General features: G+C 36.7%; 14 non-coding genes across 14 annotated transcripts; all 14 read left to right on the top strand.

Moving 5' to 3' along the window:
* The first annotated feature begins 1,100 nt into the window (after window positions 1-1,100).
* On the top strand, window positions 1,101-1,172 carry TRNAA-UGC (transfer RNA alanine (anticodon UGC)). The gene has a single exon. It is a non-coding gene; the product is annotated as a tRNA-Ala (tRNA).
* Window positions 1,173-2,944: 1,772 nt separating this feature from the next.
* On the top strand, window positions 2,945-3,016 carry TRNAA-UGC (transfer RNA alanine (anticodon UGC)). Its single transcript has one exon. It is a non-coding gene; the product is annotated as a tRNA-Ala (tRNA).
* A 1,773-nt stretch (window positions 3,017-4,789) lies between these two features.
* TRNAA-UGC (transfer RNA alanine (anticodon UGC)) lies at window positions 4,790-4,861 on the top strand. The gene has a single exon. It is a non-coding gene; the product is annotated as a tRNA-Ala (tRNA).
* Window positions 4,862-5,711: 850 nt separating this feature from the next.
* On the top strand, window positions 5,712-5,783 carry TRNAA-UGC (transfer RNA alanine (anticodon UGC)). Its single transcript has one exon. It is a non-coding gene; the product is annotated as a tRNA-Ala (tRNA).
* An 850-nt stretch (window positions 5,784-6,633) lies between these two features.
* Window positions 6,634-6,705, top strand: TRNAA-UGC (transfer RNA alanine (anticodon UGC)). The gene has a single exon. It is a non-coding gene; the product is annotated as a tRNA-Ala (tRNA).
* A 2,695-nt stretch (window positions 6,706-9,400) lies between these two features.
* Window positions 9,401-9,472, top strand: TRNAA-UGC (transfer RNA alanine (anticodon UGC)). The gene has a single exon. It is a non-coding gene; the product is annotated as a tRNA-Ala (tRNA).
* Window positions 9,473-10,322: 850 nt separating this feature from the next.
* On the top strand, window positions 10,323-10,394 carry TRNAA-UGC (transfer RNA alanine (anticodon UGC)). Its single transcript has one exon. It is a non-coding gene; the product is annotated as a tRNA-Ala (tRNA).
* Window positions 10,395-13,089: 2,695 nt separating this feature from the next.
* TRNAA-UGC (transfer RNA alanine (anticodon UGC)) lies at window positions 13,090-13,161 on the top strand. Its single transcript has one exon. It is a non-coding gene; the product is annotated as a tRNA-Ala (tRNA).
* Window positions 13,162-14,011: 850 nt separating this feature from the next.
* On the top strand, window positions 14,012-14,083 carry TRNAA-UGC (transfer RNA alanine (anticodon UGC)). The gene has a single exon. It is a non-coding gene; the product is annotated as a tRNA-Ala (tRNA).
* A 1,773-nt stretch (window positions 14,084-15,856) lies between these two features.
* On the top strand, window positions 15,857-15,928 carry TRNAA-UGC (transfer RNA alanine (anticodon UGC)). Its single transcript has one exon. It is a non-coding gene; the product is annotated as a tRNA-Ala (tRNA).
* A 2,695-nt stretch (window positions 15,929-18,623) lies between these two features.
* TRNAA-UGC (transfer RNA alanine (anticodon UGC)) lies at window positions 18,624-18,695 on the top strand. Its single transcript has one exon. It is a non-coding gene; the product is annotated as a tRNA-Ala (tRNA).
* Window positions 18,696-20,467: 1,772 nt separating this feature from the next.
* On the top strand, window positions 20,468-20,539 carry TRNAA-UGC (transfer RNA alanine (anticodon UGC)). The gene has a single exon. It is a non-coding gene; the product is annotated as a tRNA-Ala (tRNA).
* Window positions 20,540-21,389: 850 nt separating this feature from the next.
* TRNAA-UGC (transfer RNA alanine (anticodon UGC)) lies at window positions 21,390-21,461 on the top strand. Its single transcript has one exon. It is a non-coding gene; the product is annotated as a tRNA-Ala (tRNA).
* A 1,773-nt stretch (window positions 21,462-23,234) lies between these two features.
* On the top strand, window positions 23,235-23,306 carry TRNAA-UGC (transfer RNA alanine (anticodon UGC)). Its single transcript has one exon. It is a non-coding gene; the product is annotated as a tRNA-Ala (tRNA).
* Window positions 23,307-23,736: the final 430 nt, after the last annotated feature.

The raw sequence follows: 23,736 nt of genomic DNA, 5'->3' as shown, positions 1-23,736 counted from the left end.
AATGGGCATCTCCTTGCATTCTCATCAGCCATGAAAACCATAAAGTCCTTGAAGTCAAGCATGGTATAATGGTTATACTTCCATCCTCTAAGATGTCCCTAATAACACTGAAAAGTAGTAAATCTCTAGTGAAATGTATAGCTGCAATCACTTTTGTATAAAAATATAGCAGCTCATAGGGGATGTAGCTCAGTGGTAGAGCACATGCCTTGCATGTATGAGACCCCGGTTTCATTCCCCGGAATCTCTATTTTTTACAAAATACAGCTTTGTACCATATGTAAACTCTCTAGAAGAGCCACAGATAACAAGCAAACCAATAATAGTACTCTACAGCAATAGTCAAAGTTGAATACAAATCATAACAAATCAATCAAATATGATTATATTCAACATCGTCTTCATTCCATTTTTCAAAGTAAAGTTCCCATTGAATGCTTATTGCCATTCTCCTACACTGAGGGAAAACATATGGTAAGTATAAAATAGATTTTTTAATTTCAGTGGGAACTGAAGGCGACTACCTGAGCAAAGTTTAATAAAAGAGCGAGACAAATAATATAGCAAAACTAATTGATTAAGATTGAGAGACAAGTTCAAACACTTTGTGAACAAAAAGAGGATGGACATGAACTTGGAGGGCAAGCACTTAATGAAATTTCAAAGCATGGAATGATGACAACATATCAACTCTAGATAGATTGTCTGGTGAAGCATTAGCTAGCTAGCCCAAGAGGCTATCATAGCATGCATCCTCTGTGCCCTTCTACTAAGTTCTGACACTGATGACCAAACAGAATGTAAGAAAGCCCTCTAGTTAGCAAAACTTGATCAATATCAACACCATTCATTAGAAAAAGTAGGGTATTCTAATGATAAACCAGTCTCTGATGGAGAACTTTAAGAGCATTCCAATGTTCGGAATGGGCATCTCCTTGCATTCTCATCAGCCATGAAAACCATAAAGTCCTTGAAGTCAAGCATGGTATAATGGTTATACTTCCATCCTCTAAGATGTCCCTAATAACACTGAAAAGTAGTAAATCTCTAGTGAAATGTAAAGCTGCAATAACTTTTGTATAAAAATATAGCAACTCTTAGGGGATGTAGCTCAGTGGTAGAGGGCATGCTTTGCATGTATGAGGCCCTGGGTTCAATCCCCGACATTTCCATGTTTTGTAAAATACAGCTTTTTACCATATGTAAACTCTCTAGAAGAGCCACAGATAACAAGCAAACCAATAAAAGTACTCTACAGCAATAGTCAAAGTTGAATACAAATCAAAAAAATCAATCAAATATGATTATATTCAACACCGTCTTCATTCCATTTTTCAAAGTAAAGTTCCCATTGAATGCTTATTGCCATTCTCCTACACTGAGGGAAAACATATGGTAAGTAGGCAATAGATTTTTTATTTTCAGTGGGAACTGAAGGCGACTACCTGAGCAAAGTTTAATAAAAGAGCGAGACAAATAATGTAGTAAAACTAATTGATTAAGATTGAGAGACAAGTTCAAACACTTTGTGAACAAAAAGAGGATGGACATGAACTTGGAGGGCAAGCACTTAATGAAATTTCAAAGCATGGAATGATGACAACATATCAACTCTAGATAGATTGTCTGGTGAAGCATTAGCTAGCTAGCCCAAGAGGCAGTTACAGCATGCATCCTTTGTGCCCTTCTACTAAGTTCTGACACTGATGACCAAACAGAATGTAAGAAAGCCCTCTAGTTAGCAAAACTTGATCAATATCCACACCATTCATTAGAAAAAGTAGGGTATTCTGATGATAAACCAGTCTCTGATGGAGAACTTTAAGAGCATTTCAATGTTCGGAATGGGAATCTCCTTGCATTCTCATCAGCCATGAAAACCATAAAGTCCTTGAAGTCAAGCATGGTATAATGGTTATACTTCCATCCTCTAAGATATTCCCTAATAACACTGAAAAGTAGTAAATCTCTAGTGAAATGTAAAGCTGCAATAACTTTTGTATAAAAATATAGCAGCTGTTATGGGATGTATCTCACTGGTAGAGCGCATGCTTTGCGTGTGTGAGGCCCCGGGTTCAATCCCCAGCATCTCCATGTTTTGTAAAATACAGCTTTTTACCATATGTAAACTCTCTAGAAGAGCCACAGATAACAAGCAAACCAATAAAAGTACTCTACAGCAATAGTCAAAGTTGAATACAAATCATAAAAAATCAATCAAATATGATTATATTCAACATCGTCTTCATTCCATTTTTCAAAGTAAAGTTCCCATTGAATGCCTATAGCCATTCTCCTCCACTGAGGGAAAACATATGGTAAGTAGGAAATAGATTTTTTATTTTCAGTGGGAACTGAAGGTGACTACCTGAGCAAAGTTTAATAAAAGAGCAAGACAAATAATATAGTAAAACTAATTGATTAAGATTGAGAGACAAGTTCAAACACTTTGTGAACAAAAAGAGGATGGACATTGGCTTGGAGGGCAAGCACTTAATGAAATTTCAAAGCATGGAATGATGACAACATATCAACTCTAGATAGATTATCTGGTGAAGCATTAGCTAGCTAGCCCAAGAGGCAGTCATAGCATGCATCCTTTGTGCACTTCTACTAAGTTCTAACACTGATGACCAAACAGAATGTAAGAAAGCCCTCTAGTTAGCAAAACTTGATCAATATCCACACCATTCATTAGAAAAAGTAGGGTATTCTGATGATAAACCAGTCTCTGATGGAGAACTTTAAGAGCATTCCAATGTTCGGAATGGGCATCTCCTTGCATTCTCATCAGCCATGAAAACCATAAAGTCCTTGAAGTCAAGCATGGTATAATGGTTATACTTCCATACTCTAAGATGTCCCTAATAACACTGAAAAGTAGTAAATCTCCAGTGAAATGTAAAGCTGAAATCACTTTTGTATAAAAATATAGCAGCTCAGAGGGGATGTAGCTCAGTGGTAGAGCGCATGCTTTGCATGTATGAGTCCCCGGTTTCAATCCCTGGCTTCTCCATGTTTTGCAAAATACAGCTTTTTACCATATGTAAACTCTCTAGAAGAGCAACAGATAACAAGCAAACCAATAAAAGTACTCTACAGCAATAGTCAAAGTTGAATACAAATCATAAAAAATCAATCAAATATGATTATATTCAACATTGTCTTCATTCCATTTTTCAAAGTAAAGTTCCCATTGAATGCTTATTGCCATTCTCCTACACTGAGGGAAAACATATGGTAAGTAGGAAATAGATTTTTTATTTTCAGAGGGAACTGAAGGCGACTACCGGAGCAAAGTTTAATAAAAGAGCGAGACAAATATTAGAGCAAAACTAATTGATTAAGATTGAGAGACAAGTTCAAACACTTTATGAACAAAAAGAGGATGGACATGGGCTTGGAGGGCAAGCACTTAATGAAATTTAAAAGCATGGAATGATGACAACATATCAACTCTAGATAGATTGTCTGGTGAAGCATTAGCCAGCTAGCCCAAGAGGCAGTCATAGCATGCATCCTTTGTGCCCTTCTACTAAGTTCTGACACTGATGACCAAACAGAATGTAAGAAAGCCCTCTAGTTAGCAAAACTTGATCAATATCCACACCATTCATTAGAAAAAGTAGGGGATTCTGATGATAAACCAGTCTCTGATGGAGAACTTTAAGAGCATTCCAATGTTCGGAATGGGCATCTCCTTGCATTTTCATCAGCCATGAAAACCATAAAGTCCTTGAAGTCAAGCATGGTATAATGGTTATACTTCCATCCTCTAAGATGTCCCTAATAACACTGAAAAGTAGTAAATCTCTAGTGAAATGTATAGCTGCAATCACTTTTGTATAAAAATATAGCAGCTCATAGGGGATGTAGCTCAGTGGTAGAGCACATGCCTTGCATGTATGAGACCCCGGTTTCATTCCCCGGAATCTCTATTTTTTACAAAATACAGCTTTGTACCATATGTAAACTCTCTAGAAGAGCCACAGATAACAAGCAAACCAATAAAAGTACTCTACAGCAATAGTCAAAGTTGAATACAAATCATAAAAAATCAATCAAATATGATTATATTCAACATCGTCTTCATTCCATTTTTCAAAGTAAAGTTCCCATTGAATGCCTATTGCCATTCTCCTCCACTGAGGGAAAACATATGGTAAGTAGGAAATAGATTTTTTATTTTCAGTGGGAACAGAGGGCGACTACCTGAGCAAAGTTTAATAAAAGAGCGTGACAAATAATATAGCAAAACTAATTGATTAAGATTGAGAGACAAGTTCAAACACTTTGTGAACATAAAGAGGATGGACATGGGCTTGGAGGGCAAGCACTTAATGAAATTTCAAAGCATGGAATGTTGACAACATATCAACTCTAGATAGATTGTCTGGTGAAGCACTAGTTAGCAATGCCCAAGAGGCAGTCATAGCAGGCATCCTTTGTGCCCTTTTACTAAGTTCTGACACTGATGACCAAACAGAATGTAAGAAAGCCCTATAGTTAGCAAAACTTGATCAATATCCACACCATTCATTAGAAAAAGTAGGGGATTCTGATGATAAACCAGTCTCTGATGGAGAACTTTAAGAGCATTCCAATGTTCGGAATGGGCATCTCCTTGCATTCTCATCAGCCATGAAAACCATAAAGTCCATGAAGTCAAGCATGGTATAATGGTTATACTTCCATCCTCTAAGATGTCCCTAATAACACTGAAAAGTAGTAAATCTCTAGTGAAATGTAAAGCTGCAATCACTTTTGTATAAAAATATAGCAGCTCATAGGGGATGTAGCTCAGTGGTAGAGCGCATGCTTTGCATGTATGAGGCCCCGGTTTCAATCCCTGGCATCTCCATGTTTTGCAAAATACAGCTTTTTACCATATGTAAACTCTCTAGAAGAGCAACAGATAACAAGCAAACCAATAAAAGTACTCTACAGCAATAGTCAAAGTTGAATACAAATCATAAAAAATCAATCAAATATGATTATATTCATCATCGTCTTCATTCCATTTTTCTAAGTAAAGTTCCCATTGAATGCCTATTGCCATTCTCCTACACTGTGGTAAAACATATGGTAAGAAGGAAATAGATTTTTTATTTTCAGTGGGAACTGAAGGCGACTACCCGAGCAAAGTTTAATAAAAGAGCGAGACAAATAATATAGCAAAACTAATTGATTAAGATTGAGAGACAAGTTCAAACACTTTATGAACAAAAAGAGGATGGACATGGGCTTGGAGGGCAAGCACTTAATGAAATTTCAAAGCATGGAATGATGACAACATATCAACTCTAGATAGATTGTCTGGTGAAGCATTAGCCAGCTAGCCCAAGAGGCAGTCATAGCATGCATCCTTTGTGCCCTTCTACTAAGTTCTGACACTGATGACCAAATAGAATGTAAGAAAGCCCTCTAGTTAGCAAAACTTGATCAATATCCACACCATTAATTACTAAAAGTAGGGGATTCTGATGATAAACCAGTCTCTGATGGAGAACTTTAAGAGTATTCCAATGTTCGGAATGGGCATCTACTTGCATTCTCATCAGACATGAAAACCATAAATTCCTTGAAGTCAAGCATGGTATAATGGTTATATTTCCATCCTCTAAGATGTCCCTAATAACACTGAAAAGTAGTAAACCTCTAGTGAAATGTAAAGCTGCAATCACTATTGCATAAAAATATAGCAGCTCCTAGGGGATGTAGCTCAGTGGTAGAGCGCATGCTTTGCATGTATGAGGCCCCGGGTTCAATCCCTGGCATCTCCATGTTTTGCAAAATATAGCTTTTTACCATATGTAAACTCTCTAGAAGAGCCACAGATAACAAGCACACCAATAAAAGTACTCTACAGCAATAGTCAAAGTTGAATACAAATCATAAAAAATCAATCAAATATGATTATATTCAACATCGTCTTCATTCCATTTTTCAAAGTAAAGTTCCCATTGAATGCTTATTGCCATTCTCCTACACTGAGGGAAAACATATGGTAAGTATAAAATAGATTTTTTCATTTCAGTGGGAACTGAAGGCGACTACCTGAGCAAAGTTTAATAAAAGAGCGAGACAAATAATATAGCAAAACTAATTGATTAAGATTGAGAGACAAGTTCAAACACTTTGTGAACAAAAAGAGGATGGACATGAACTTGGAGGGCAAGCACTTAATGAAATTTCAAAGCATGGAATGATGACAACATATCAACTCTAGATAGATTGTCTGGTGAAACATTAGCTAGCTAGCCCAAGAGGCTATCATAGCATGCATCCTCTGTGCCCTTCTACTAAGTTCTGACACTGATGACCAAACAGAATGTAAGAAAGCCCTCTAGTTAGCAAAACTTGATCAATATCAACACCATTCATTAGAAAAAGTAGGGTATTCTAATGATAAACCAGTCTCTGATGGAGAACTTTAAGAGCATTCCAATGTTCGGAATGGGCATCTCCTTGCATTCTCATCAGCCATGAAAACCATAAAGTCCTTGAAGTCAAGCATGGTATAATGGTTATACTTCCATCCTCTAAGATGTCCCTAATAACACTGAAAAGTAGTAAATCTCTAGTGAAATGTAAAGCTGCAATAACTTTTGTATAAAAATATAGCAACTCTTAGGGGATGTAGCTCACTGGTAGAGCGCATGCTTTGCGTGTGTGAGGCCCCGGGTTCAATCCCCAGCATCTCCATGTTTTGTAAAATACAGCTTTTTACCATATGTAAACTCTCTAGAAGAGCCACAGATAACAAGCAAACCAATAAAAGTACTCTACAGCAATAGTCAAAGTTGAATACAAATCATAAAAAATCAATCAAATATGATTATATTCAACATCGTCTTCATTCCATTTTTCAAAGTAAAGTTCCCATTGAATGCCTATAGCCATTCTCCTCCACTGAGGGAAAACATATGGTAAGTAGGAAATAGATTTTTTATTTTCAGTGGGAACTGAGGGCGACTACCTGAGCAAAGTTTAATAAAAGAGCAAGACAAATAATATAGTAAAACTAATTGATTAAGATTGAGAGACAAGTTCAAACACTTTGTGAACAAAAAGAGGATGGACATTGGCTTGGAGGGCAAGCACTTAATGAAATTTCAAAGCATGGAATGATGACAACATATCAACTCTAGATAGATTGTCTGGTGAAGCATTAGCTAGCAATGCCCAAGAGGCAGTCATAGCATGCAACCTTTGTGCCCTTCCGCTAAGTTCTGACACTGATGACCAAACAGATTGTAAAACAGCCCTCTAGTTAGCAAGACTTGATCAATATCCACACCATACATTAGTAAAAGTAGGGGATTCTGATGATAAACCAGTCTCTGATGGAGAAGTTTAAGAGCATTCCAATGTTCGGAAAGGGCATCTACTTGCATTCCATTCAGCCATGAAAACCATAAAGTCCTTGAAGTCAAGCATGGTATAATGGTTATACTTCCATCTTCTAAGATATCCCTAATAACACTGAAAAGTAGTAAATCTCTAGTGAAATGTAAAGCTGCAAACACTAGTGCATAAGAAAATAGCATTTCATACGGGATGTAGCTCAGTGGTAGAGCGCATGCCTTGCATGTATGAGGACCCGGTTTCAATCCCTGGCATCTCCATGTTTTGCAAAATACAGCTTTTTACCATATGTAAACTCTCTAGAAGAGCCACAGATAACAAGCAAACCAATAAAAGTACTCTACAGCAATAGTCAAAGTTGAATACAAATCATAAAAAATCAATCAAATATGATCATATTCAACATTGTCTTCATTCCATTTTTCAAAGTAAAGTTACAATTGAATGCCTATTGCCATTCTCCTACACTGAGGGAAAACATATGGTAAGTAGGAAATAGATTTTTTATTTTCAGTGGGAACTGAAGGCGACTACCCGAGCAAAGTTTAATAAAAGAGCGAGACAAATATTATAGCAAAACTAATTGATTAAGATTGAGAGACAAGTTCAAACACTTTGTGAACAAAAAGAGGATGGACATGGGCTTGGAGGGCAAGCACTTAATGAAATTTCAAAGCATGGAATGATGACAACATATCAACTCTAGATAGATTATCTGGTGAAACATTAGCTAGCTAGCCCAAGAGGCAGTCATAGCATGCATCCTTTGTGCACTTCTACTAAGTTCTAACACTGATGACCAAACAGAATGTAAGAAAGCCCTCTAGTTAGCAAAACTTGATCAATATCCACACCATTCATTAGAAAAAGTAGGGTATTCTGATGATAAACCAGTCTCTGATGGAGAACTTTAAGAGCATTCCAATGTTCGGAATGGGCATCTCCTTGCATTCTCATCAGCCAGGAAAACCATAAAGTCCTTGAAGTCAAGCATGGTATAATGGTTATACTTCCATACTCTAAGATGTCCCTAATAACACTGAAAAGTAGTAAATCTCCAGTGAAATGTAAAGCTGCAATCACTTTTGTATAAAAATATAGCAGCTCATAGGGGATGTAGCTCAGTGGTAGAGCGCATGCTTTGCATTTATGAGTCCCCGGTTTCAATCCCTGGCTTCTCCATGTTTTGCAAAATACAGCTTTTTACCATATGTAAACTCTCTAGAAGAGCCACAGATAACAAGCAAACCAATAAAAGTACTCTACAGCAATAGTCAAAGTTGAATACAAATCATAAAAAATCAATCAAATATGATTATATTCAACATTGTCTTCATTCCATTTTTCAAAGTAAAGTTCCCATTGAATGCTTATTGCCATTCTCCTACACTGAGGGAAAACATATGGTAAGTAGGAAATAGATTTTTTATTTTCAGAGGGAACTGAAGGCGACTACCCGAGCAAAGTTTAATAAAAGAGCGAGACAAATATTAGAGTAAAACTAATTGATTAAGATTGAGAGACAAGTTCAAACTCTTTGTGAACAAAAAGAGGATGGACATGGGCTTGGAGGGCAAGCACTTAATGAAATTTAAAAGCATGGAATGATGACAACATATCAACTCTAGATAGATTGTCTGGTGAAGCATTAGCCAGTTAGCCCAAGAGGCAGTCATAGCATGCATCCTTTGTGCCCTTCTACTAAGTTCTGACACTGATGACCAAACAGAATGTAAGAAAGCCCTCTAGTTAGCAAAACTTGATCAATATCCACACCATTCATTAGAAAAAGTAGGGGATTCTGATGATAAACCAGTCTCTGATGGAGAACTTTAAGAGCATTCCAATGTTCGGAATGGGCATCTCCTTGCATTCTCATCAGCCATGAAAACCATAAAGTCCTTGAAGTCAAGCATGGTATAATGGTTATACTTCCATCCTCTAAGATGTCCCTAATAACACTGAAAAGTAGTAAATCTCTAGTGAAATGTATAGCTGCAATCACTTTTGTATAAAAATATAGCAGCTCATAGGGGATGTAGCTCAGTGGTAGAGCGCATGCTTTGCATGTATGAGGCCCCGGTTTCAATCCCTGGCATCTCCATGTTTTGCAAAATACAGCTTTTTACCATATGTAAACTCTCTAGAAGAGCAACAGATAACAAGCAAACCAATAAAAGTACTCTACAGCAATAGTCAAAGTTGAATACAAATCATAAAAAATCAATCAAATATGATTATATTCAACATCGTCTTCATTCCATTTTTCAAAGTAAAGTTCCCATTGAATGCTTATTGCCATTCTCCTACACTGAGGGAAAACATATGGTAAGTATAAAATAGATTTTTTAATTTCAGTGGGAACTGAAGGCGACTACCTGAGCAAAGTTTAATAAAAGAGCGAGACAAATAATATAGCAAAACTAATTGATTAAGATTGAGAGACAAGTTCAAACACTTTGTGAACAAAAAGAGGATGGACATGAACTTGGAGGGCAAGCACTTAATGAAATTTCAAAGCATGGAATGATGACAACATATCAACTCTAGATAGATTGTCTGGTGAAACATTAGCTAGCTAGCCCAAGAGGCTATCATAGCATGCATCCTCTGTGCCCTTCTACTAAGTTCTGACACTGATGACCAAACAGAATGTAAGAAAGCCCTCTAGTTAGCAAAACTTGATCAATATCAACACCATTCATTAGAAAAAGTAGGGTATTCTAATGATAAACCAGTCTCTGATGGAGAACTTTAAGAGCATTCCAATGTTCGGAATGGGCATCTCCTTGCATTCTCATCAGCCATGAAAACCATAAAGTCCTTGAAGTCAAGCATGGTATAATGGTTATACTTCCATCCTCTAAGATGTCCCTAATAACACTGAAAAGTAGTAAATCTCTAGTGAAATGTAAAGCTGCAATAACTTTTGTATAAAAATATAGCAACTCTTAGGGGATGTAGCTCACTGGTAGAGCGCATGCTTTGCGTGTGTGAGGCCCCGGGTTCAATCCCCAGCATCTCCATGTTTTGTAAAATACAGCTTTTTACCATATGTAAACTCTCTAGAAGAGCCACAGATAACAAGCAAACCAATAAAAGTACTCTACAGCAATAGTCAAAGTTGAATACAAATCATAAAAAATCAATCAAATATGATTATATTCAACATCGTCTTCATTCCATTTTTCAAAGTAAAGTTCCCATTGAATGCCTATAGCCATTCTCCTCCACTGAGGGAAAACATATGGTAAGTAGGAAATAGATTTTTTATTTTCAGTGGGAACTGAGGGCGACTACCTGAGCAAAGTTTAATAAAAGAGCAAGACAAATAATATAGTAAAACTAATTGATTAAGATTGAGAGACAAGTTCAAACACTTTGTGAACAAAAAGAGGATGGACATTGGCTTGGAGGGCAAGCACTTAATGAAATATCAAAGCATGGAATGATGACAACATATCAACTCTAGATAGATTGTCTGGTGAAGCATTAGCTAGCAATGCCCAAGAGGCAGTCATAGCATGCAACCTTTGTGCCCTTCCGCTAAGTTCTGACACTGATGACCAAACAGATTGTAAAACAGCCCTCTAGTTAGCAAGACTTGATCAATATCCACACCATACATTAGTAAAAGTAGGGGATTCTGATGATAAACCAGTCTCTGATGGAGAAGTTTAAGAGCATTCCAATGTTCGAAAAGGGCATCTACTTGCATTCCATTCAGCCATGAAAACCATAAAGTCCTTGAAGTCAAGCATGGTATAATGGTTATACTTCCATCTTCTAAGATATCCCTAATAACACTGAAAAGTAGTAAATCTCTAGTGAAATGTAAAGCTGCAAACACTAGTGCATAAGAAAATAGCATTTCATACGGGATGTAGCTCAGTGGTAGAGCGCATGCCTTGCATGTATGAGGACCCGGTTTCAATCCCTGGCATCTCCATGTTTTGCAAAATACAGCTTTTTACCATATGTAAACTCTCTAGAAGAGCCACAGATAACAAGCAAACCAATAAAAGTACTCTACAGCAATAGTCAAAGTTGAATACAAATCATAAAAAATCAATCAAATATGATCATATTCAACATTGTCTTCATTCCATTTTTCAAAGTAAAGTTACAATTGAATGCCTATTGCCATTCTCCTACACTGAGGGAAAACATATGGTAAGTAGGAAATAGATTTTTTATTTTCAGTGGGAACTGAAGGCGACTACCCGAGCAAAGTTTAATAAAAGAGCGAGACAAATATTATAGCAAAACTAATTGATTAAGATTGAGAGACAAGTTCAAACACTTTGTGAACAAAAAGAGGATGGACATGGGCTTGGAGGGCAAGCACTTAATGAAATTTCAAAGCATGGAATGATGACAACATATCAACTCTAGATAGATTATCTGGTGAAACATTAGCTAGCTAGCCCAAGAGGCAGTCATAGCATGCATCCTTTGTGCACTTCTACTAAGTTCTAACACTGATGACCAAACAGAATGTAAGAAAGCCCTCTAGTTAGCAAAACTTGATCAATATCCACACCATTCATTAGAAAAAGTAGGGTATTCTGATGATAAACCAGTCTCTGATGGAGAACTTTAAGAGCATTCCAATGTTCGGAATGGGCATCTCCTTGCATTCTCATCAGCCAGGAAAACCATAAAGTCCTTGAAGTCAAGCATGGTATAATGGTTATACTTCCATACTCTAAGATGTCCCTAATAACACTGAAAAGTAGTAAATCTCCAGTGAAATGTAAAGCTGCAATCACTTTTGTATAAAAATATAGCAGCTCATAGGGGATGTAGCTCAGTGGTAGAGCGCATGCTTTGCATTTATGAGTCCCCGGTTTCAATCCCTGGCTTCTCCATGTTTTGCAAAATACAGCTTTTTACCATATGTAAACTCTCTAGAAGAGCCACAGATAACAAGCAAACCAATAAAAGTACTCTACAGCAATAGTCAAAGTTGAATACAAATCATAAAAAATCAATCAAATATGATTATATTCAACATTGTCTTCATTCCATTTTTCAAAGTAAAGTTCCCATTGAATGCTTATTGCCATTCTCCTACACTGAGGGAAAACATATGGTAAGTAGGAAATAGATTTTTTATTTTCAGAGGGAACTGAAGGCGACTACCCGAGCAAAGTTTAATAAAAGAGCGAGACAAATATTAGAGTAAAACTAATTGATTAAGATTGAGAGACAAGTTCAAACTCTTTGTGAACAAAAAGAGGATGGACATGGGCTTGGAGGGCAAGCACTTAATGAAATTTAAAAGCATGGAATGATGACAACATATCAACTCTAGATAGATTGTCTGGTGAAGCATTAGCCAGCTAGCCCAAGAGGCAGTCATAGCATGCATCCTTTGTGCCCTTCTACTAAGTTCTGACACTGATGACCAAACAGAATGTAAGAAAGCCCTCTAGTTAGCAAAACTTGATCAATATCCACACCATTCATTAGAAAAAGTAGGGGATTCTGATGATAAACCAGTCTCTGATGGAGAACTTTAAGAGCATTCCAATGTTCGGAATGGGCATCTCCTTGCATTCTCATCAGCCATGAAAACCATAAAGTCCTTGAAGTCAAGCATGGTATAATGGTTATACTTCCATCCTCTAAGATGTCCCTAATAACACTGAAAAGTAGTAAATCTCTAGTGAAATGTATAGCTGCAATCACTTTTGTATAAAAATATAGCAGCTCATAGGGGATGTAGCTCAGTGGTAGAGCGCATGCTTTGCATGTATGAGGCCCCGGTTTCAATCCCTGGCATCTCCATGTTTTGCAAAATACAGCTTTTTACCATATGTAAACTCTCTAGAAGAGCAACAGATAACAAGCAAACCAATAAAAGTACTCTACAGCAATAGTCAAAGTTGAATACAAATCATAAAAAATCAATCAAATATGATTATATTCATCATCGTCTTCATTCCATTTTTCTAAGTAAAGTTCCCATTGAATGCCTATTGCCATTCTCCTACACTGTGGTAAAACATATGGTAAGTAGGAAATAGATTTTTAATTTTCAGTGGGAACTGAAGGCGACTACCCGAGCAAAGTTTAATAAAAGAGCGAGACAAATAATATAGCAAAACTAATTGATTAAGATTGAAAGACAAGTTCAAACACTTTATGAACAAAAAGAGGATGGACATGGGCTTGGAGGGCAAGCACTTAATGAAATTTCAAAGCATGGAATGATGACAACATATCAACTCTAGATAGATTGTCTGGTGAAGCATTAGCCAGCTAGCCCAAGAGGCAGTCATAGCATGCATCCTTTGTGCCCTTCTACTAAGTTCTGACACTGATGACCAAATAGAATGTAAGAAAGCCCTCTAGTTAGCAAAACTTGATCAATATCCACACCATTAATTACTAAAAGTAGGGGATTCTGATGATAAACCAGTCTCTGATGGAGAACTTTAAGAGCATTCCAATGTTCGGAATGGGCATCTACTTGCATTCTCATCAGACATGAAAACCATAAATTCCTTGAAGTCAAGCATGGTATAATGGTTATACTTCCATCCTCTAAGATGTCCCTAATAACACTGAAAAGTAGTAAACCTCTAGTGAAATGTAAAGCTGCAATCACTTTTGCATAAAAATATAGCAGCTCATAGGGGATGTAGCTCAGTGGTAGAGCGCATGCTTTGCATGTATGAGGCCCCGGGTTCAATCCCTGGCATCTCCATGTTTTGCAAAATATAGCTTTTTACCATATGTAAACTCTCTAGAAGAGCCACAGATAACAAGCACACCAATAAAAGTACTCTACAGCAATAGTCAAAGTTGAATACAAATCATAAAAAATCAATCAAATATGATTATATTCAACATCGTCTTCATTCCATTTTTCAAAGTAAAGTTCCCATTGAATGCTTATTGCCATTCTCCTACACTGAGGGAAAACATATGGTAAGTATAAAATAGATTTTTTAATTTCAGTGGGAACAGAAGGCGACTACCTGAGCAAAGTTTAATAAAAGAGCGAGACAAATAATGTAGTAAAACTAATTGATTAAGATTGAGAGACAAGTTCAAACACTTTGTGAACAAAAAGAGGATGGACATGAACTTGGAGGGCAAGTACTTAATGAAATTTCAAAGCATGGAATGATGACAACATATCAACTCTAGATAGATTGTCTGGTGAAGCATTAGCTAGCTAGCCCAATAGGCAGTTACAGCATGCATCCTTTGTGCCCTTCTACTAAGTTCTGACACTGATGACCAAACAGAATGTAAGAAAGCCCTCTAGTTAGCAAAACTTGATCAATATCCACACCATTCATTAGAAAAAGTAGGGTATTCTGATGATAAACCAGTCTCTGATGGAGAACTTTAAGAGCATTTCAATGTTCGGAATGGGAATCTCCTTGCATTCTCATCAGCCATGAAAACCATAAAGTCCTTGAAGTCAAGCATGGTATAATGGTTATACTTCCATCCTCTAAGATATTCCCTAATAACACTGAAAAGTAGTAAATCTCCAGTGAAATGTAAAGCTGCAATAACTTTTGTATAAAAATATAGCAGCTGTTATGGGATGTATCTCACTGGTAGAGCGCATGCTTTGCGTGTGTGAGGCCCCGGGTTCAATCCCCAGCATCTCCATGTTTTGTAAAATACAGCTTTTTACCATATGTAAACTCTCTAGAAGAGCCACAGATAACAAGCAAACCAATAAAAGTACTCTACAGCAATAGTCAAAGTTGAATACAAATCATAAAAAATCAATCAAATATGATTATATTCATCATCGTCTTCATTCCATTTTTCAAAGTAAAGTTCCCATTGAATGCCTATTGCCATTCTCCTACACTGTGGTAAAACATATGGTAAGTAGGAAATAGATTTTTAATTTTCAGTGGGAACTGAAGGCGACTACCCGAGCAAAGTTTAATAAAAGAGCGAGACAAATAATATAGCAAAACTAATTGATTAAGATTGAAAGACAAGTTCAAACACTTTATGAACAAAAATAGGATGGACATGGGCTTGGAGGGCAAGCACTTAATGAAATTTCAAAGCATGGAATGATGACAACATATCAACTCTAGATAGATTGTCTGGTGAAGCATTAGCCAGCTAGCCCAAGAGGCAGTCATAGCATGCATCCTTTGTGCCCTTCTACTAAGTTCTGACACTGATGACCAAATAGAATGTAAGAAAGCCCTCTAGTTAGCAAAACTTGATCAATATCCACACCATTAATTACTAAAAGTAGGGGATTCTGATGATAAACCAGTCTCTGATGGAGAACTTTAAGAGCATTCCAATGTTCGGAATGGGCATCTACTTGCATTCTCATCAGACATGAAAACCATAAATTCCTTGAAGTCAAGCATGGTATAATGGTTATACTTCCATCCTCTAAGATGTCCCTAATAACACTGAAAAGTAGTAAACCTCTAGTGAAATGTAAAGCTGCAATCACTTTTGCATAAAAATATAGCAGCTCATAGGGGATGTAGCTCAGTGGTAGAGCGCATGCTTTGCATGTATGAGGCCCCGGGTTCAATCCCTGGCATCTCCATGTTTTGCAAAATATAGCTTTTTACCATATGTAAACTCTCTAGAAGAGCCACAGATAACAAGCACACCAATAAAAGTACTCTACAGCAATAGTCAAAGTTGAATACAAATCATAAAAAATCAATCAAATATGATTATATTCAACATCGTCTTCATTCCATTTTTCAAAGTAAAGTTCCCATTGAATGCTTATTGCCATTCTCCTACACTGAGGGAAAACATATGGTAAGTATAAAATAGATTTTTTAATTTCAGTGGGAACTGAAGGCGACTACCTGAGCAAAGTTTAATAAAAGAGCGAGACAAATAATATAGCAAAACTAATTGATTAAGATTGAGAGACAAGTTCAAACACTTTGTGAACAAAAAGAGGATGGACATGAACTTGGAGGGCAAGCACTTAATGAAATTTCAAAGCATGGAATGATGACAACATATCAACTCTAGATAGATTGTCTGGTGAAGCATTAGCTAGCTAGCCCAAGAGGCTATCATAGCATGCATCCTTTGTGCCCTTCTACTAAGTTCTGACACTGATGACCAAACAGAATGTAAGAAAGCCCTCTAGTTAGCAAAACTTGATCAATATCAACACCATTCATTAGAAAAAGTAGGGTATTCTAATGATAAACCAATCTCTGATGGAGAACTTTAAGAGCATTCCAATGTTCGGAATGGGCATCTCCTTGCATTCTCATCAGCCATGAAAACCATAAAGTCCTTGAAGTCAAGCATGGTATAATGGTTATACTTCCATCCTCTAAGATGTCCCTAATAACACTGAAAAGTAGTAAATCTCTAGTGAAATGTAAAGCTGCAATAACTTTTGTATAAAAATATAGCAACTCTTAGGGGATGTAGCTCAGTGGTAGAGGGCATGCTTTGCATGTATGAGGCCCTGGGTTCAATCCCTGACATTTCCATGTTTTGTAAAATACAGCTTTTTACCATATGTAAACTCTCTAGAAGAGCCACAGATAACAAGCAAACCAATAAAAGTACTCTACAGCAATAGTCAAAGTTGAATACAAATCATAAAAAATCAATCAAATATGATTATATTCAACACCGTCTTCATTCCATTTTTCAAAGTAAAGTTCCCATTGAATGCTTATTGCCATTCTCCTACACTGAGGGAAAACATATGGTAAGTAGGAAATAGATTTTTTATTTTCAGTGGGAACTGAAGGCGACTACCTGAGCAAAGTTTAATAAAAGAGCGAGACAAATAATGTAGTAAAACTAATTGATTAAGATTGAGAGACAAGTTCAAACACTTTGTGAACAAAAAGAGGATGGACATGAACTTGGAGGGCAAGTACTTAATGAAATTTCAAAGCATGGAATGATGACAACATATCAACTCTAGATAGATTGTCTGGTGAAGCATTAGCTAGCTAGCCCAAGAGGCAGTTACAGCATGCATCCTTTGTGCCCTTCTACTAAGTTCTGACACTGATGACCAAACAGAATGTAAGAAAGCCCTCTAGTTAGCAAAACTTGATCAATATCCACACCATTCATTAGAAAAAGTAGGGTATTCTGATGATAAACCAGTCTCTGATGGAGAACTTTAAGAGCATTTCAATGTTCGGAATGGGAATCTCCTTGCATTCTCATCAGCCATGAAAACCATAAAGTCCTTGAAGTCAAGCATGGTATAATGGTTATACTTCCATCCTCTAAGATATTACCTAATAACACTGAAAAGTAGTAAATCTCTAGTGAAATGTAAAGCTGCAATAACTTTTGTATAAAAATATAGCAGCTGTTATGGGATGTATCTCACTGGTAGAGCGCATGCTTTGCGTGTGTGAGGCCCCGGGTTCAATCCCCAGCATCTCCATGTTTTGTAAAATACAGCTTTTTACCATATGTAAACTCTCTAGAAGAGCCACAGATAACAAGCAAACCAATAAAAGTACTCTACAGCAATAGTCAAAGTTGAATACAAATCATAAAAAATCAATCAAATATGATTATATTCATCATCGTCTTCATTCCATTTTTCAAAGTTAAGTTCCCATTGAATGCCTATAGCCATTCTCCTCCACTGAGGGAAAACATATGGTAAGTAGAAAATAGATTTTTTATTTTCAGTGGGAACTGAGGGCGACTACCTGAGCAAAGTTTAATAAAAGAGCAAGACAAATAATATAGTAAAACTAATTGATTAAGATTGAGAGACAAGTTCAAACACTTTGTGAACAAAAAGAGGATGGACATGGGCTTGGAGGGCAAGCACTTAATGAAATTTAAAAGCATGGAATGATGACAACATATCAACTCTAGATAGATTGTCTGGTGAAGCATTAGCCAGCTAGCCCAAGAGGCAGTCATAGCATGCATCCTTTGTGCCCTTCTACTAAGTTCTGACACTGATGACCAAACAGAATGTAAGAAAGCCCTCTAGTTAGCAAAACTTGATCAATATCCACACCATTCATTAGAAAAAGTAGGGGATTCTGATGATAAACCAGTCTCTGATGGAGAACTTTAAGAGCATTCCAATGTTCGGAATGGGCATCTCCTTGCATTCTCATCAGCCATGAAAACCATAAAGTCCTTGAAGTCAAGCATGGTATAATGGTTATACTTCCATACTCTAAGATGTCCCTAATAACACTGAAAAGTAGTAAATCTCCAGTGAAATGTAAAGCTGCAATCACTTTTGTATAAAAATATAGCAGCTCAGAGGGGATGTAGCTCAGTGGTAGAGCGCATGCTTTGCATGTATGAGTCCCCGGTTTCAATCCCTGGCTTCTCCATGTTTTGCAAAATACAGCTTTTTACCATATGTAAACTCTCTAGAAGAGCCACAGATAACAAGCAAACCAATAAAAGTACTCTACAGCAATAGTCAAAGTTGAATACAAATCATAAAAAATCAATCAAATATGATTATATTCAACATTGTCTTCATTCCATTTTTCAAAGTAAAGTTCCCATTGAATGCTTATTGCCATTCTCCTACACTGAGGGAAAACATATGGTAAGTAGGAAATAGATTTTTTATTTTCAGAGGGAACTGAAGGCGACTACCCGAGCAAAGTTTAATAAAAGAGCGAGACAAATATTAGAGCAAAACTAATTGATTAAGATTGAGAGACAAGTTCAAACACTTTGTGAACAAAAAGAGGATGGACATGGGCTTGGAGGGCAAGCACTTAATGAAATTTCAAAGCATGGAATGATGACAACATATCAACTCTAGATAGATTATCTGGTGAAACATTAGCTAGCTAGCCCAAGAGGCAGTCATAGCATGCATCCTTTGTGCACTTCTACTAAGTTTTAACACTGATGACCAAACAGAATGTAAGAAAGCCCTCTAGTTAGCAAAACTTGATCAATATCCACACCATTCATTAGAAAAAGTAGGGTATTCTGATGATAAACCAGTCTCTGATGGAGAACTTTAAGAGCATTCCAATGTTCGGAATGGGCATCTCCTTGCATTCTCATCAGCCAGGAAAACCATAAAGTCCTTGAAGTCAAGCATGGTATAATGGTTATACTTCCATACTCTAAGATGTCCCTAATAACACTGAAAAGTAGTAAATCTCCAGTGAAATGTAAAGCTGCAATCACTTTTGTATAAAAATATAGCAGCTCATAGGGGATGTAGCTCAGTGGTAGAGCGCATGCTTTGCATTTATGAGTCCCCGGTTTCAATCCCTGGCTTCTCCATGTTTTGCAAAATACAGCTTTTTACCATATGTAAACTCTCTAGAAGAGCCACAGATAACAAGCAAACCAATTAAAGTACTCTACAGCAATAGTCAAAGTTGAATACAAATCATAAAAAATCAATCAAATATGATTATATTCAACATTGTCTTCATTCCATTTTTCAAAGTAAAGTTCCCATTGAATGCTTATTGCCATTCTCCTACACTGAGGGAAAACATATGGTAAGTAGGAAATAGATTTTTTATTTTCAGAGGGAACTGAAGGCGACTACCCGAGCAAAGTTTAATAAAAGAGCGAGACAAATATTAGAGTAAAACTAATTGATTAAGATTGAGAGACAAGTTCAAACTCTTTGTGAACAAAAAGAGGATGGACATGGGCTTGGAGGGCAAGCACTTAATGAAATTTAAAAGCATGGAATGATGACAACATATCAACTCTAGATAGATTGTCTGGTGAAGCATTAGCCAGCTAGCCCAAGAGGCAGTCATAGCATGCATCCTTTGTGCCCTTCTACTAAGTTCTGACACTGATGACCAAACAGAATGTAAGAAAGCCCTCTAGTTAGCAAAACTTGATCAATATCCACACCATTCATTAGAAAAAGTAGGGGATTCTGATGATAAACCAGTCTCTGATGGAGAACTTTAAGAGCATTCCAATGTTCGGAATGGGCATCTCCTTGCATTCTCATCAGCCATGAAAACCATAAAGTCCTTGAAGTCAAGCATGGTATAATGGTTATACTTCCATCCTCTAAGATGTCCCTAATAACACTGAAGAGTAGTAAATCTCTAGTGAAATGTATAGCTGCAATCACTTTTGTATAAAAATATAGCAGCTCATAGGGGATGTAGCTCAGTGGTAGAGCGCATGCTTTGCATGTATGAGGCCCCGGTTTCAATCCCTGGCATCTCCATGTTTTGCAAAATACAGCTTTTTACCATATGTAAACTCTCTAGAAGAGCAACAGATAACAAGTAAACCAATAAAAGTACTCTACAGCAATAGTCAAAGTTGAATACAAATCATAAAAAATCAATCAAATATGATTATATTCATCATCGTCTTCATTCCATTTTTCTAAGTAAAGTTCCCATTGAATGCCTATTGCCATTCTCCTACACTGTGGTAAAACATATGGTAAGTAGGAAATAGATTTTTAATTTTCAGTGGGAACTGAAGGCGACTACCCGAGCAAAGTTTAATAAAAGAGCGAGACAAATAATATAGCAAAACTAATTGATTAAGATTGAAAGACAAGTTCAAACACTTTATGAACAAAAAGAGGATGGACATGGGCTTGGAGGGCAAGCACTTAATGAAATTTCAAAGCATGGAATGATGACAACATATCAACTCTAGATAGATTGTCTGGTGAAGCATTAGCCAGCTAGCCCAAGAGGCAGTCATAGCATGCATCCTTTGTGCCCTTCTACTAAGTTCTGACACTGATGACCAAATAGAATGTAAGAAAGCCCTCTAGTTAGCAAAACTTGATCAATATCCACACCATTAATTACTAAAAGTAGGGGATTCTGATGATAAACCAGTCTCTGATGGAGAACTTTAAGAGCATTCCAATGTTCGGAATGGGCATCTACTTGCATTCTCATCAGACATGAAAACCATAAATTCCTTGAAGTCAAGCATGGTATAATGGTTATACTTCCATCCTCTAAGATGTCCCTAATAACACTGAAAAGTAGTAAACCTCTAGTGAAATGTAAAGCTGCAATCACTTTTGCATAAAAATATAGCAGCTCATAGGGGATGTAGCTCAGTGGTAGAGCGCATGCTTTGCATGTATGAGGCCCCGGGTTCAATCCCTGGCATCTCCATGTTTTGCAAAATATAGCTTTTTACCATATGTAAACTCTCTAGAAGAGCCACAGATAACAAGCACACCAATAAAAGTACTCTACAGCAATAGTCAAAGTTGAATACAAATCATAAAAAATCAATCAAATATGATTATATTCAACATCGTCTTCATTCCATTTTTCAAAGTAAAGTTCCCATTGAATGCTTATTGCCATTCTCCTACACTGAGGGAAAACATATGGTAAGTATAAAATAGATTTTTTAATTTCAGTGGGAACAGAAGGCGACTACCTGAGCAAAGTTTAATAAAAGAGCGAGACAAATAATATAGCAAAACTAATTGATTAAGATTGAGAGACAAGTTCAAACACTTTGTGAACAAAAAGAGGATGGACATGAACTTGGAGGGCAAGCACTTAATGAAATTTCAAAGCATGGAATGATGACAACATATCAACTCTAGATAGATTGTCTGGTGAAGCATTAGCTAGCTAGCCCAAGAGGCTATCATAGCATGCATCCTTTGTGCCCTTCTACTAAGTTCTGACACTGATGACCAAACAGAATGTAAGAAAGCCCTCTAGTTAGCAAAACTTGATCAATATCAACACCATTCATTAGAAAAAGTAGGGTATTCTAATGATAAACCAATCTCTGATGGAGAACTTTAAGAGCATTCCAATGTTCGGAATGGGCATCTCCTTGCATTCTCATCAGCCATGAAAACCATAAAGTCCTTGAAGTCAAGCATGGTATAATGGTTATACTTCCATCCTCTAAGATGTCCCTAATAACACTGAAAAGTAGTAAATCTCTAGTGAAATGTAAAGCTGCAATAACTTTTGTATAAAAATATAGCAACTCTTAGGTGATGTAGCTCAGTGGTAGAGGGCATGCTTTGCATGTATGAGGCCCTGGGTTCAATCCCTGACATTTCCATGTTTTGTAAAATACAGCTTTTTACCATATGTAAACTCTCTAGAAGAGCCACAGATAACAAGCAAACCAATAAAAGTACTCTACAGCAATAGTCAAAGTTGAATACAAATCATAAAAAATCAATCAAATATGATTATATTCAACACCGTCTTCATTCCATTTTTCAAAGTAAAGTTCCCATTGAATGCTTATTGCCATTCTCCTACACTGAGGGAAAACATATGGTAAGTAGGAAATAGATTTTTTATTTTCAGTGGGAACTGAAGGCGACTACCTGAGCAAAGTTTAATAAAAGAGCGAGACAAATAATGTAGTAAAACTAATTGATTAAGATTGAGAGACAAGTTCAAACACTTTGTGAACAAAAAGAGGATGGACATGAACTTGGAGGGCAAGTACTTAATGAAATTTCAAAGCATGGAATGATGACAACATATCAACTCTAGATAGATTGTCTGGTGAAGCATTAGCTAGCTAGCCCAATAGGCAGTTACAGCATGCATCCTTTGTGCCCTTCTACTAAGTTCTGACACTGATGACCAAACAGAATGTAAGAAAGCCCTCTAGTTAGCAAAACTTGATCAATATCCACACCATTCATTAGAAAAAGTAGGGTATTCTGATGATAAACCAGTCTCTGATGGAGAACTTTAAGAGCATTTCAATGTTCGGAATGGGAATCTCCTTGCATTCTCATCAGCCATGAAAACCATAAAGTCCTTGAAGTCAAGCATGGTATAATGGTTATACTTCCATCCTCTAAGATATTCCCTAATAACACTGAAAAGTAGTAAATCTCCAGTGAAATGTAAAGCTGCAATCACTTTTGTATAAAAATATAGCAGCTCATAGGGGATGTAGCTCAGTGGTAGAGCGCATGCTTTGCGTGTGTGAGGCCCCGGGTTCAATCCCCAGCATCTCCATGTTTTGTAAAATACAGCTTTTTACCATATGTAAACTCTCTAGAAGAGCCACAGATAACAAGCAAACCAATAAAAGTACTCTACAGCAATAGTCAAAGTTGAATACAAATCATAAAAAATCAATCAAATATGATTATATTCATCATCGTCTTCATTCCATTTTTCAAAGTAAAGTTCCCATTGAATGCCTATAGCCATTCTCCTCCACTGAGGGAAAACATATGGTAAGTAGAAAATAGATTTTTTATTTTCAGTGGGAACTGAGGGCGACTACCTGAGCAAAGTTTAATAAAAGAGCAAGACAAATAATATAGTAAAACTAATTGATTAAGATTGAGAGACAAGTTCAAACACTTTGTGAACAAAAAGAGGATGGACATGGGCTTGGAGGGCAAGCACTTAATGAAATTTAAAAGCATGGAATGATGAC

The sequence above is a fragment of the Taudactylus pleione genome, unplaced genomic scaffold (assembly GCF_031769625.1).
Source record: "Taudactylus pleione unplaced genomic scaffold, aTauple2 ptg000070l, whole genome shotgun sequence".
Taxonomy (NCBI): Eukaryota; Metazoa; Chordata; class Amphibia; order Anura; family Myobatrachidae; genus Taudactylus; species Taudactylus pleione.
Note: the sequence above shows the minus strand (reverse complement) of the source record. Positions and strands in the feature narration are given on the sequence as shown.